Source organism: Gossypium hirsutum, chromosome A05 (assembly GCF_007990345.1).
Source record: "Gossypium hirsutum isolate 1008001.06 chromosome A05, Gossypium_hirsutum_v2.1, whole genome shotgun sequence".
NCBI lineage: Eukaryota > Viridiplantae > Streptophyta > Magnoliopsida > Malvales > Malvaceae > Gossypium > Gossypium hirsutum.
The window spans coordinates 102902164-102915384 of record NC_053428.1 but is presented as its reverse complement, the minus strand read 5'-3'; positions in this window follow the sequence as shown (position 1 = coordinate 102915384).

Here is a 13221-nt window from a genome sequence, read left to right as displayed (position 1 = left end):
GCTCACGTCTACTGAGTGTGGGCTCGCTTCAAATCAGAAACTTTTTTCATAAAAATTACGTAATTTTATAATTTCTCTAAACTTTTGAGTCAATAACTTAATCAGAAAAATATCTCTAGAAATTTTCTGGAATAATCTTTTTTAGAGAATTTTCTCTCTTCAACTTTCTCTTGAATTCAAGTGTGTGTAAATAATGACCCAAAGCTCTCTTTATATGGGGAGAGTTTAAAGAGTTCAACTATGATTAAACTTAACCACTTTAATATTAAATTTAATATTAAATCTTATTAAAATAATAAAAATTTTATCTACAAGATAAACATTAAATTAAATTTATTATTAAAATAATCATTTTAATATTAAACTATTAAGCTAAGTATTAAATTTAAATTAATATTAAACTATTAAAATAATATTATTTTTGAAACAATTAATTTGAAATCAAGTTCTCTAGTAAAGTCCTAGTAGGAGTGTGCCTCTTCTACTGCTTAACCACTGATGACCAACCGCTGCTAACTACCGCTGACCACCGGGGCGTTGCTGTCTCAGCCACCGGCACCACCGTGTCTAGTGATGCAAGTGCGACACCCTTACAGCACCCTGAGCCGATTCGGCCCAGGTCAATGACGACCTGATCGGTCCTATCTAGCCATTGATTGGACTGTTGGCCCGATTTCACATACAGGACCCGGTTCAACCAATGTTTGAGTCTTGGTCATAGTTTTGTGCTCTTGGGCCCCAATTTACAATCTCAAGTCCAATTTTCAAGTCCAATTTTCCATTGGACCAATTGTCTGACTTGAAAATTAACTTCCAAAAATATCATATTAATTTGATTAATTTAATTTTACTTGATCAAAATTAATTTTTCCAAAAATCACTTAGATTTTCCAAATTAATTTTTCAACAAAATTATTTACTCAGATTATCTAGTTGAAAAATTCTCACGACCACCTAATTTAATTCCACATTGAATAAATTGACTCAATTAAATTATTCCTAAACTCGTAGAATTTTATTTTGACTCAAATGTAGTCTGATCGAGCTTTTGTTGAGCTAGAGGAGGGACCAATCGAACATATACAATTAGGCTTTAGTGATTGCAATTCATTTTTAGGATCATAATATTTTAAAATATAAAATTTAAATAAATTATATAAACATAGAATATAAGAATCATTAGAAGTATAAATAAACATACGAAATTACAAGACTGATTTGCAGTAACGGTTCAAAGTATCTCATTCAACAATCGACGTTGTATCAATTTAATATTTCCATTTTCATTTACACACATCAATATAATCCAACATTATGTAATTGTATTCATATAATACATTTATAAATGTACTAAAATTAAATCGAACGAACTTACTTGACTAAATTGCAACAATGACAAAGGTACATGGACTATTGGTAATTTTCTTTTCCTCAATTTTCCACTCATTCTTGATCTAAAATAATATTTTTATTCAATTCACTAATTCCAACAGGAAAATTAACTCACTTTATGCAATTAAGTATTTTTTGATATTTTTATGAAATTATCCCCAACATTTCACTTTTATGCAATTTAGTCCCTTGGTCCAAATCATACAATTTAACCATTTTCTATTAAATCCAAGCTTAGCCAATCTATTAACTCCTTCATTACAGCTCATACTTGCTATTATTTTGCATCAAGTCATTGTACTTTTACTATTTTCATATTTTAGTCCTTGAATATTAAAATCAACAAAAACTACTTTACAAATAGTCCTATTTAGCAACCAAGCTTAATATTCTATCATAAAACTTCAAGAATATACTAGAATCATCAATGGCACAATCCAAAACATTTAACAGTATTACAAATTAGTCCTCGGGTTAGTTAGAATAAGTTAATACGAGCTCAAAAACATAAAAACTACTAAAAATGGGTAACGTTTACTCACCCAATCAAAGAATTCAATCTTGGCTAAAGCTTTCAATACCCTAGCTATGGATTTTTGGCTTGCTTAACAAGAAGAATAAGAAAAAAAGTGATAATATTAACTTTAACCTATTAATTTAATTTACCATTTACTTATTTACCAAATTAACCTTTATTTTAACGTATAAAATCATTAAAAATAACTAAAAATGTCCATAATTTAAATATAAGGTGCAATTACAAACCAAGGAAGTTTTAATTGCACAATTGGTCCTTCAATTATTTTAAATTTTAACTAAACAAGTTTATTTTCAATTTAACCCTAAACTAATTAGGCTCAATAAGGAAATAACCCAAAAGTTAGTAGATTTAATCATATCCACCATCGCTTGGACTTTTTTACCATGGTTTAATTACCATTTTGATCCATTTACTATTTTAAATCAAAAGTATTAACTTTTACCTCTTTTACAATTTAATCATTTTTCCGTAATTAAGCAATAAATCATCAAAATTACTGGACCAAACTTCAATTCATATATAATACGACTCTGTAAATATTTAATAAAATTATTTATGGCCTTAAATTACGCAAACGAGGTCTCAATACCTCATTTTCATTAAATTACGAAAACAATACCTCATTTTCATAAACCACTCAGCTTTTGAACCGAACCACTTATACTAACTTTTAATTCAGTTAGCTAAAGTTCCTCAAATCAAAATTCAATATAAAAATTATTATTGACTCGTATAATTTAAATACTAATTATACGAACTTACTCGTCAGATTTTTGGTCATGAAGCCACTATTTCTGACACCACTAAAAAATGGGTTGTTACACATGAACCATCAAAGGGGAGTAAACAATCATTTATATGCATTTAAGGGAGCTCATGAATCATTTGGTTCATTTTACATGAACTACATTATGGTTTAATTGCAGCCATTCATTTACCCTATATGTTTGCTTATAAATAGTTTAGTTATTTATTTTGTAAGGTTAATCATCTTTTGAATATAAAATTATTTGTGAGATTTTTCTCTTTTGGTTTTTAATTCAACTTCCGAACTTATCAAGCCGTAAGGTTTGTGGCGCTCACTTTTGTCTTATCACCGCATTCCCCATCCCGGAGTGTGACAACTTCGTATACCTAGGTTCGGGTATTTTGTCAATTTTAGGCGAGTCAGGTTCTTTTATATCTTTGGTTCCTTAAAGGATTCAAGTGCCTCAGGTCAAGGCTTCCACCTTTATTTGCTCCTATTCAAGACGTCCTTCCCTTCAAGTAATTTTATGAACAATTCAAGTTCGGGAAATCACATCAGTATTTTTTTCCTCTTTTATGCAGATTTTGTGGAATGTAATGATTATGGACTCATTTACTCCTTCAATAGGGGCCTGGCAAGACAACCTTTTTCTCTCTACTTATTTATGCTGATAATAGAGTAGTTGGGGTGCATGATTGATCAACTTATGAGTTCAAATCATTGTGGACCAATGAATCTTTGCAGACGAGGACCTGCACTATCCTATTTGTTCATTGTCAATGATTTAGTTTTATTTTGTTGAGTGAATCTTCAATCTACAGAATGTTCCAACAATTTAAGGTGAACTAGCATGAAACTCAAATATGTTTCTCTAGTAACATAGAGGCTTCCTTAGCAACGTAGATTAGTAATAGACTAAGCTTTATGCAAGTTGATGATTTTGGTAAGTATTTAGATATGTCGGTTTTCAATAAATTGGTTATTAGAAAAATAATTACCCAAATCATCAACTTGCATAAAGCTCAGTCTACCGCTAATATAGCAAAAGTGGTCAACAATAAAGTAAATGAGGGAGTCTAGCTATAAGTGGTGCATTAAGGGATTAGAGGTTGGTTATAAAATGTGTATAAGTGTTTAAAGTGGAACTTAGGCATTACTAGATGGACTATTGTTAGCTTGGGATCGAGGTTTTTCCAAAATAGATGTAAAAAGTGATAAAAACTTGTTGCTGCCACTTGGAATGGAAGTGAAACTCAAAGTTTGTAACATCCATAACCACTTTTGTTGTTGAAATAGGGTTACAAAGTACCACTATACATTTTAGAACATTCAGTAACAATAGCATCTAGTTCACTAGAATAATTAACAATAATTTTTTTTAAAAAATAATTCGAATTGAAGCAAACATATACTTTTGGACCCTATATCAAGCCTAAAATGCCTTAAAATTAGTTTGGGAACAATCAGGGACCAATTTGAAATAAATTAGAAAACTCAGAGAAAATTTATAAATTTTTAAAACAAGGGTCACACGGCCGTGTGGCACAGCCCAAGCTGTGTGGTACAAGGGCACAGTCGTGTAGCCAATTGTATGATAGGCCGTGTACCTTTTGAAACAATTTTACATGGTCGTGTCGTAGGTCTTGTGCTAACCCGTGTAGCTTTTGAAATACCGTCACAAAGTCGTGTCACAAGCTGTGTGCTAGACTGTGTTCAATTTGATGTTCAATCACACGGCTGTGTTTTTTAGGCCGCGTGTAACGCCTCAAATTTGGGCCTAGAAGTATTAGATTTTGAGCATGGGAACAGTTAGGAGATTGCACATAAATGTTTAGTTGTGTAAGAAAGTGACACAATAGTGTATCTGTTTCAATGGTTAAGTGTTTTGGGAAGTGTCTGAGAAGTCCTGGGTTCAAGCCTGGGCATGTGCAAAAAGTTTTGTTTTTGAAGAGTAAACCTTTGCCTTTAGCCAGTAGGCTTATAAATAAATATGGATAAAGATATGTCAGATTGGGCCTACTGGTCTAGTGGTTAAGTGGAGTGTTGTTGTTACAAAAGGTCAAGAGTTCGAGTCTCTGCGCGAATGAAGGATTTATTTTTGCTTGTGGCCGTGTAAGTGGTTGTGTGTTAGTGAAATTCTAATACTAGTGGGCGGTTGGAGTGGTTGAGAAGTGTGAGAGATGAAGTTGCTAATTTTTAGGAAGATTTAGAGGGATTTTATTTTTAATTTTCCTTTTTGTTATCTCTCTTCAAAGAAATTTGGCTCCTCTTACTTCCAGGAAAAAAATTGACAATAGTTCTTCTGCCTCCCACTCTACTGTTCATCATTTTGCTACTTTCTTTTGTCGAAGTTGCACTGAGTTCTTTCTTCTTGTTCTCTTTTTCTGTCTTTGTTATTTTCTCCTCATCGTTCCATTGCCTAAAGTTTTGCCGAAAGCAAGTCTTCCAAATTCTGATCTCCAAGTTTTGGTAAGTCTTTGTAAGTAGTTCATTTTTTTGATGACTTCCCTTTGATGCGTCTCGTACATGACATTAGGGAGAAGTTTTCAAACACTCGTGGGCATCAATCGGAGGTTTATTTTGGTGCAAGATTCAATCCATATTTTGAAGGTGGGAGGTTAGTCGCTTTTAGGTTAACCTTGATGCGAATTTATTATGTATTGTTTTTATTAATATGATATCACGAGTTCGTAAGTACCATTGTAGGTTGATGTTGTTTTGTGTTGACTTCTTCAGCTGTTTAAGTTCGATTCTAATCACTCAGTTGTAGAAATGACTGTTAGTTCTTTTGTTGGTGATAAGTTCTCTTTAGAGGACTGATGATCTCTAATCGTCTTACGTGTTGTGCGAAACCTATTGGTGTAGTGAGGGTAATGTTTCTGGATTTTGGCTTATGGTCTCCTCTTTTTGCGTTTTGGCAAGGATGGTTGGAAGGGACACTATCTTTATGTTTAGTGATCTGTTTCTAATGGAGGCCTAAATTGTGTTTAGGTAATTGATAATCGACTGTAGTGATTTGAGCGGTGCTGAAGTAGTAAGGGAATCGTTATCATGTATTCTAGGTGTTAGGGTATTCGTGGTTGCGTTCTCTGTAAATAAGGTGTGTAAACACTGCCCCTAATCGTAGATCGACAAAAGCTAAAATAAGTGACCGTTAACGCAACACGAGCGTGCGATTGCTCGTGTGGTAAAATGAACTCCTAAACGTAAGCGTAAGATCACTAAGGCGGCCATGAGCGATTTCATAACCTGAGGCCGTTTTGGGCCGTGGTGGGTCGAAGTGGGCCGTATAGGCCCCACGAGCATATAGGCCCCACACGGGTAAACCAGACAGACGTGTGGAGAATGTTGGGCTAGGTTGTGTAATCCACACGACCAAGGCTATTTTTGGGCTTCGTGGGTCACACAGGCGTGTGGGCCCACATGTGCCCGTAATATGGGCCGTGTGCCCATTTTCACTGTTTGACTGTTAAGGTTGCACGGGTCGCCCGATATGAATGTGGACCTACTATTGGGTTGGTAAGTGTGCCTGGACCCCTAATTAATAAAATGACTATTTCGCCCTTATGGGGTAAAATGACTATTTTGCCCTTATAGGGTAAAATGACTATTTTGCCCTTTTGTGGTAAAATGACTATTTTGCCCTTTTATGGTAAGATGACTGTTTTATCCCTATGTGATGTATGTTTATATTTTAGTATGCTATTGTAACTGTATCGAATACATGTATAATATTATGACATGTTGCATGATGCATTGCATGGGGATGAGTTTTTATATGATTGGAGGAAGTGTACTGTACTGGCAGCTCTGCTGCAAATCACTGATGGCTCTAAGCCTATTATATTGGCAGCTCTGCTGCAAATACTATTTACTACCGCAACCGGTGCTACATGGAGTGTAGGGATGGGTGGGTTGATTTTATCCCCACATGGAGTGTAGGGTTGGACGGAGATAGAGTGTAGAGGTTGGATGGGTAGAACTTGCATACTGTTTACAGTTACTGCACTTTTTATTGCACTATTTACTGTTACAGCACTGTTATTGTTACTGTACTGTTTACTGTTACTGCAATGGGTGAAGGCCCAAACACCTGATGATTTCTATATTGAGATGGGCTAAAGCCCAACTGATATTGTCGTTGTTACTAAAAAGGGCTTAGGCCCAGACTGTGCTTGTTTTCTAACTATTTGCTTATATGGGATTACACACTGAGTTTTTGTAAACTCACCCATCTGCTTAACTGTACAGGTAATCCCCAGCCTTAGGCGGATCGGTGCTACGAGCGACTCGATGGTGGCCACACAACTGCACTTGCTTTCTTATTTGATTTTTAATTTTTAAGTAATTAGGTTTGGGTATTTGTTTATGTAATAAGGCCTCTATGGATTTTAAATTAAATTTGGGTTTTTTATTGGGCTTATAACTGCTAGCAGTAGGAAAAGACGCGTGTTTTCAAAAAGATAAATGTTTTTCCCAAAACACCATGTTTACGCGACATATTTTAAAAGCTTCCATAACAAACAATGTTTTAAAAAGTAATAACAGTTTTTAATATGATTAGCATTTTGCTAAACGACTTAAGTTTTAAACTAAATGAACCTCTATAAGAACACACAAAGAGGATAAGTTGAGAATGAGTTTTTACAATATCGTACTTTGCGAAAAACAATTCAATATGACATCGCCAGATTCAGCCATAATGTCCAGGTAGGGTTTGGGGTGTTACACCGTGTGAAATCTGCACCTATACTATTTGGTACACGGCAGACACCTATCTGGGTTGCTCATGTGAATCACACGGTCGTGTGACAGCCCGTGTCCTAGGCCGTGTATGCCCAAAAATGACCAATTTCAAGCTCGAATTTCACCCATTTGCTTAGGTAGCTAAACACATTCAAATCAACAACTTTATAAGCCAAAAACCATCTTCAATAACACTCAAACATATCAAACAAATCAACCTATGTACCTAACCAATGTGCCATCACTGACAGCACAATCCATTTCCTGACATTACGCTTTCAAAGTTGCATATACAAGATGTGGTTTACACATCAAAACATTTATTTCCATTTCATACCAAGTTCATCGTAATGTCAATATTTTCATTCTTGATTAACAAGCTTATCTTAGTAAAACATGCCTAATTCCATTTGTTGTTCAATCACACAACACAAGTTCAAGTAAAACTTGCTCAAAAAATAAAAATCATTATCATACATACAAAAGGGTCCTAATACATGCCATACATACCAACCAAAATCAAAGTCTACCAAAGGTTTCCCGGATAGTGTGATTTCTTATGTTGATTCGATCTTCTAAGCCCTCAAAACTTAATCTACAAACAAATACAGGTAAGCTTGAATAAAGCTTAGTAGTTTCGTTTAATAAATCGGTAAGCTTTTCCAACCAACATATTAATCAATTTAAATTTAAATAATGAAATTCCTGTAAATCACAGCTTTCGTATAAGAAGTAACAATCTGTATAGTATTTCAGTATATTTAGTGAGTAATGTTAGTTTGAGCAACTTTCAGTAGAATCAGTAGGTATGGCTCGAAAGCGCATACATTTTAGTAAATTCGATAGGTATGGCTCGATAGAACATACTTTCAGCAGAATCAGTAGGTATGGCTCAATAGTGCATACATTTTAGTAGATTTAGTAGGTATGGCTCAATAGTGCATACATTTCAGTAGGTAACGCTCATTTGAGCTACATTCAGTATATTGATAGATATCACTTGCTAACTTCATTCCATATATAATATAACATTCAATAATAGTATATTAACAAAGAATTTAAGAATTATTAGAAGCATAAATAAATGCAAGAACTTACAGGATTGATTTGTAGTAACGACTCATAGTATTTCAACCAGTGATCAATGTCATTTCAATTCATTATTTCCATTTCCAATTACACACATCAATATAATCCAATATTATGCAATTAAGTTCATATAATACATATATAAATGTACTAAAATTAAACCAAACGTACTTACCTGACTAAATTGCAACAATGACAAAGGTACAGGGACTATTTGGTAATTTTCTCTGTTCCTCAATTTTCCACTCGTTCTTGATATAAAATAATAATTTCATTCAATTCATTAATTTTGTCAGCAAAATTAATTCATTTTATGCAATTCAATCATTTTTAAAATTTTTACAAAATTCCCCTCAATATTTAACTTTTATGCAATTTAGTCTTTAAGCTCAAACTTGCAATTTAACCAATATTAAATAAAATCAAGTTTAGCCAAACTATATAAGGCCTCTCTACAGCCAATAATTTCTGTTATTTCACTACAAGTCCATATAATTTTATCACTTTAACTATTTAGTCCTTAAACATTAAAATTACCAAATTTTACTTTACAAAATAGTCCTATCTAGCAATCAAGCTCAATAATCTTTCATAAAATTTCAAGAATACACTAAATTCATTAATGACATAATCCAAAATTTTTTATCATTTTACAAATTAGTCCCCAAGTTAACTAGATTAAGCTAATACGAGCTTAAAAACATAAAAATTACTAAAAACGGGCAAGATTTATCTACCAAACCCAAGAACCCTAGCTTGGCCAAAGCTTTTCTCTCATTGTTATGATGTTTTCAGTTTTCAATTGAATGAGCTAAGAAGATGAAGCCTTTTTCTTTTTATTTGTTAACTTTTATTTTATTTACTTATTTGTCCATTTACTAAATTAACCTTTAATATAACCTATAAAACTACTAATTTAAGTCCATACATATCCACAATATATATGGTTTAATTACCATCTAGGTCCATTGATTTACCCTTTTAACTAATAAATTCATCTTTTTCATATTTATAATTTAGTCCTTTTACTTAATTAACCATCCAAATGTTAAATTTTCCTAACCAAATTTTAATATGACACTAATGACCTCGTAAATATTAAATAATTGATATTTATGGCCTAACACATTGGAGTAGTGGCCTCGAAATTGCCATTCCGATCATACAAGAAACGGATTAATTAATAAATCCTTATTTAATTAAGATTTAATTGTAATTTACCACGATCTAGAGAATTCCACGTCATTTCTATTATTAAACCATTTAAAGAGGGTCCAATTACACAATTGGTCCTTCAATTATATTAAATTCCCACTAAATAAACTTAATGTCAATTTAACCCTAAACTAATTAGGACTAAAATAGCAAATAGCTCAAAAGTTAGTGGATTAATCATATCCACCACTTCTTGGACTATTTGACCATGATTGAATAACCATTCTGGTCTATTTACTATTTTAAATCTATAGCAATTAACTTTTACCTCTTTTACAAATTAATCTTTTGATCGTAATTAAGAAATAAATCATCAAAAATGTCAGACCAAACTTCAATTCACATATAATACGACTCTATAAATATTTAAAATATGGAAACGGGGTCCTAATACCTCATTTTCAATAACTACTTGACTTTTGAACCGAACCATTTATACTAACTTTTAATTCAATTGGTTAAATTCATTAGATCAAAATACAATATAAAAATTATTATTGACTCATACAATTTAAATACTAATTATATGAACTTACACATCAGATTTGTGGTCCCAAAACCACTGTTTTCGACACTATTGAAAAACGAGCTGTTATAGAATTGGTTGGCTGAGATACTGCAAATTCATTATCTTTATAAGAAATAATGGGAGGTTCGGTTACATCAGGTGAGTAGAAAAAGCAATCGATAGTAGATAGAACGACTTGTTGGTATGTAGGGATAAAATAAATTGATGAGAAATTAATAAAGGCTTCAATGCATGTATCTATGTCACTTTTTTTAAGGCTCTATTCGCCTCCATCTATGTTTTGGTGTGCAAAATCTTTACTAGAAAATAAACCTCAAAGATATAATGAAGCCCAATGACTGTCTACATTTTGCAGCGATGAAAATAATTTATTAAGCATTTAACAAAGCATAGTAAGAGTATCAATTTCTATAAAGAAATTTTATAGTAATTTTATAGTAATTTTTTATAGAAAAATATTTGAATATAAAATATTGTGGGAAAATAAATAAATAAATTGTTTCTCTATTTTTTTATTGTCCATGCAAATGAAAGTTCACTTCTATTTATAGCTTTCATGTCTCTTCACAAAGATATTATTTTAATATTATTTTACCACTTGAACACCCCTTATTGTAACAGCCCGTTTTTAGTCAAATCAGAATAGTAGTTTCAAAACCACAAATTCGAGGTTGAAAATTTATTTTAATATTATTTTAAGTGTTTAAAGCATGATAGTATGTATGTGTGAAATTTTCGTGAAGTAATTTTATCGTTTGGTTGGTCAATTTGTTAAAAAGGACTAAATCGCATAAAGTGTAAAATTCATGTTCTATTAGTTTAAGGTGTCAAATAGCTCTGGTTTTTAAATATAGTGGCCTTAAATGGTAATTAAACCATTTGAAATGTGATTGAATAATTTTGGACAACCATTAAATGATTTTTAAGTTATATTACTAAGGTTAAATTAGTAATTAATAAATAATGGTTAATAAAACAAAACAAAGCCAAAATTGCTTCATCTTTTTGCCATTTCCGAAAATACAAAACTTGAGAAGCCATGGTAGATTTCTAGGGTTCGGTCAATACATTCTTTGATTGTAAGTTTATTTTTTCTGGGTTTTTAATGATTTCTATGTTTTTGTGATCGTTGCAACTAGTACTAGCTAGCCCAGGGACTAATTTGAAAATTTTAAAGATTTTGAGTGTTTCTATTGATGAATATATGATTATTTTGATGTTTAATGATAGATTATGAATATTTATTATGAAATATACAAGTTTTGTTAAGTGATTTTTAGTGAAAATACAAAATATGGATTAAAATATGAAATGTGTAAAGCTTCTGGTTAAAGTGTGAAATAAATTAAAAATATGGGCTACTATAGGCATTATGGTAATTCGGCTAGCATGTGTTCATTGTGAATTTTATTTATTTTATGATTTTATGAAGTAAGGACTAAATTGTGAAAAATGTGAATTACGTGGGGCAAAAGTGTAAATGTGTTTTAAAGTATGTTTTGGACCAAATTGAATGAATATATGATTGAATAAGTCAATTTTGATTATATTTAGATCAAGAAAGGAGAAATACGGATTTGGATCGTGGAAAAGAAAAATTATCGACTAATCGACTCGATTTGTTGTTTTAATATCTGAGGTAAGTTCATATGTAATAAACATTGTTATAATTATGCTTTAAATGCTTTTATATTGCATAAATTGTGTATACGAGACTACAGTCATATTTGATGACAATTCAGCTATGTATGGCACTTAGTTTGCGAGATTAAAATTGCTTCGACTATGTATTGACGCTTAGTCTGCGAGAATTCGAGTATTTGACATTTTTCCGTTTGGTTATGAGTTTGTTACAGATTGGTTCAGGTATGTAAATGAATCATACGAGCTTTAAATTGAAGAAGTTATGAAGTTTGTATATAAGTATATGATTAAGCATGTGGAAGATTTGTTAGTATTTATGAATTACGAATTAACATGTTCAAATTGATGAATTGTGTATTTATGATTAGTTAAGTTTATTTCATACGAGCTTACTAAGCTATAAAGCTTACTTTGTTTATTTTTCCCATGTTTTATAGTGATTTCAAAGCTAGCTCAGATTCGGGGATCGTCGTAGACTACGTCACACTATCCAACCATCACTTTGGGACTTTTGAGCTTTTGGTTTGGTCATATGGGATGTATAAGATTATAGTCATTTTGATATGTATCTTGGTAGTGAGTTTTTCCATTTGTGATGGCTTATGAATGATTATGTTTTGGTTTGTATATATATATCCATGAAACTTGGCTTAATTTGGCTAGTTTGGTTATGTATATATAAGTCTGCATATGGTTTATATTGAGTGATTGAAGTTGGTTTGAAATGTTATTGATTGTTGGTATTATAGGTGTCAAATGGTTTATAATTGAGAAGCTATGTGCTTGTGGATTGATGTATGATGCAAGTTTGGAAAATGTTTAATTAGATGATTTGAATATGTAAAGTTGGTATGATTTGAATGAGTAAAACATGAGATAGTAAGCAAGCTAGTTGTTGGAATTGAAATGGTATGTTTTAGTCTTGATTTTGGTTGAATTGAATGACCATTTATGCTATGAGTGAGTACCATTTGAATTGTGTAGGTATGCACAAAAATTGGGTGGCAAATTGGCTTGGTAAATAGCCTATTTTTGTCCATACAGACGGAGACACGGGTGTGTGTCTCAGCCGTGTGTGACACACGGTCTTGTTACACGGCCATGTGTCCCTTGGTGTTGAAATTTAAATAAAGTCAGTATGCTCCACACGGCCTTACACACAGGCGTGTGACTTGGCCGTATGGCATAAGTTAGTATATCTTACGAGTTTGGCACGGCCTAACACATAGCCTGGTACACGGGTGTGTGGCCACTTTGAAGGGTACACGGGCTAGACATACGGACGTGTGGTTGGCCGTGTGAGCTAAGTCAATAAGC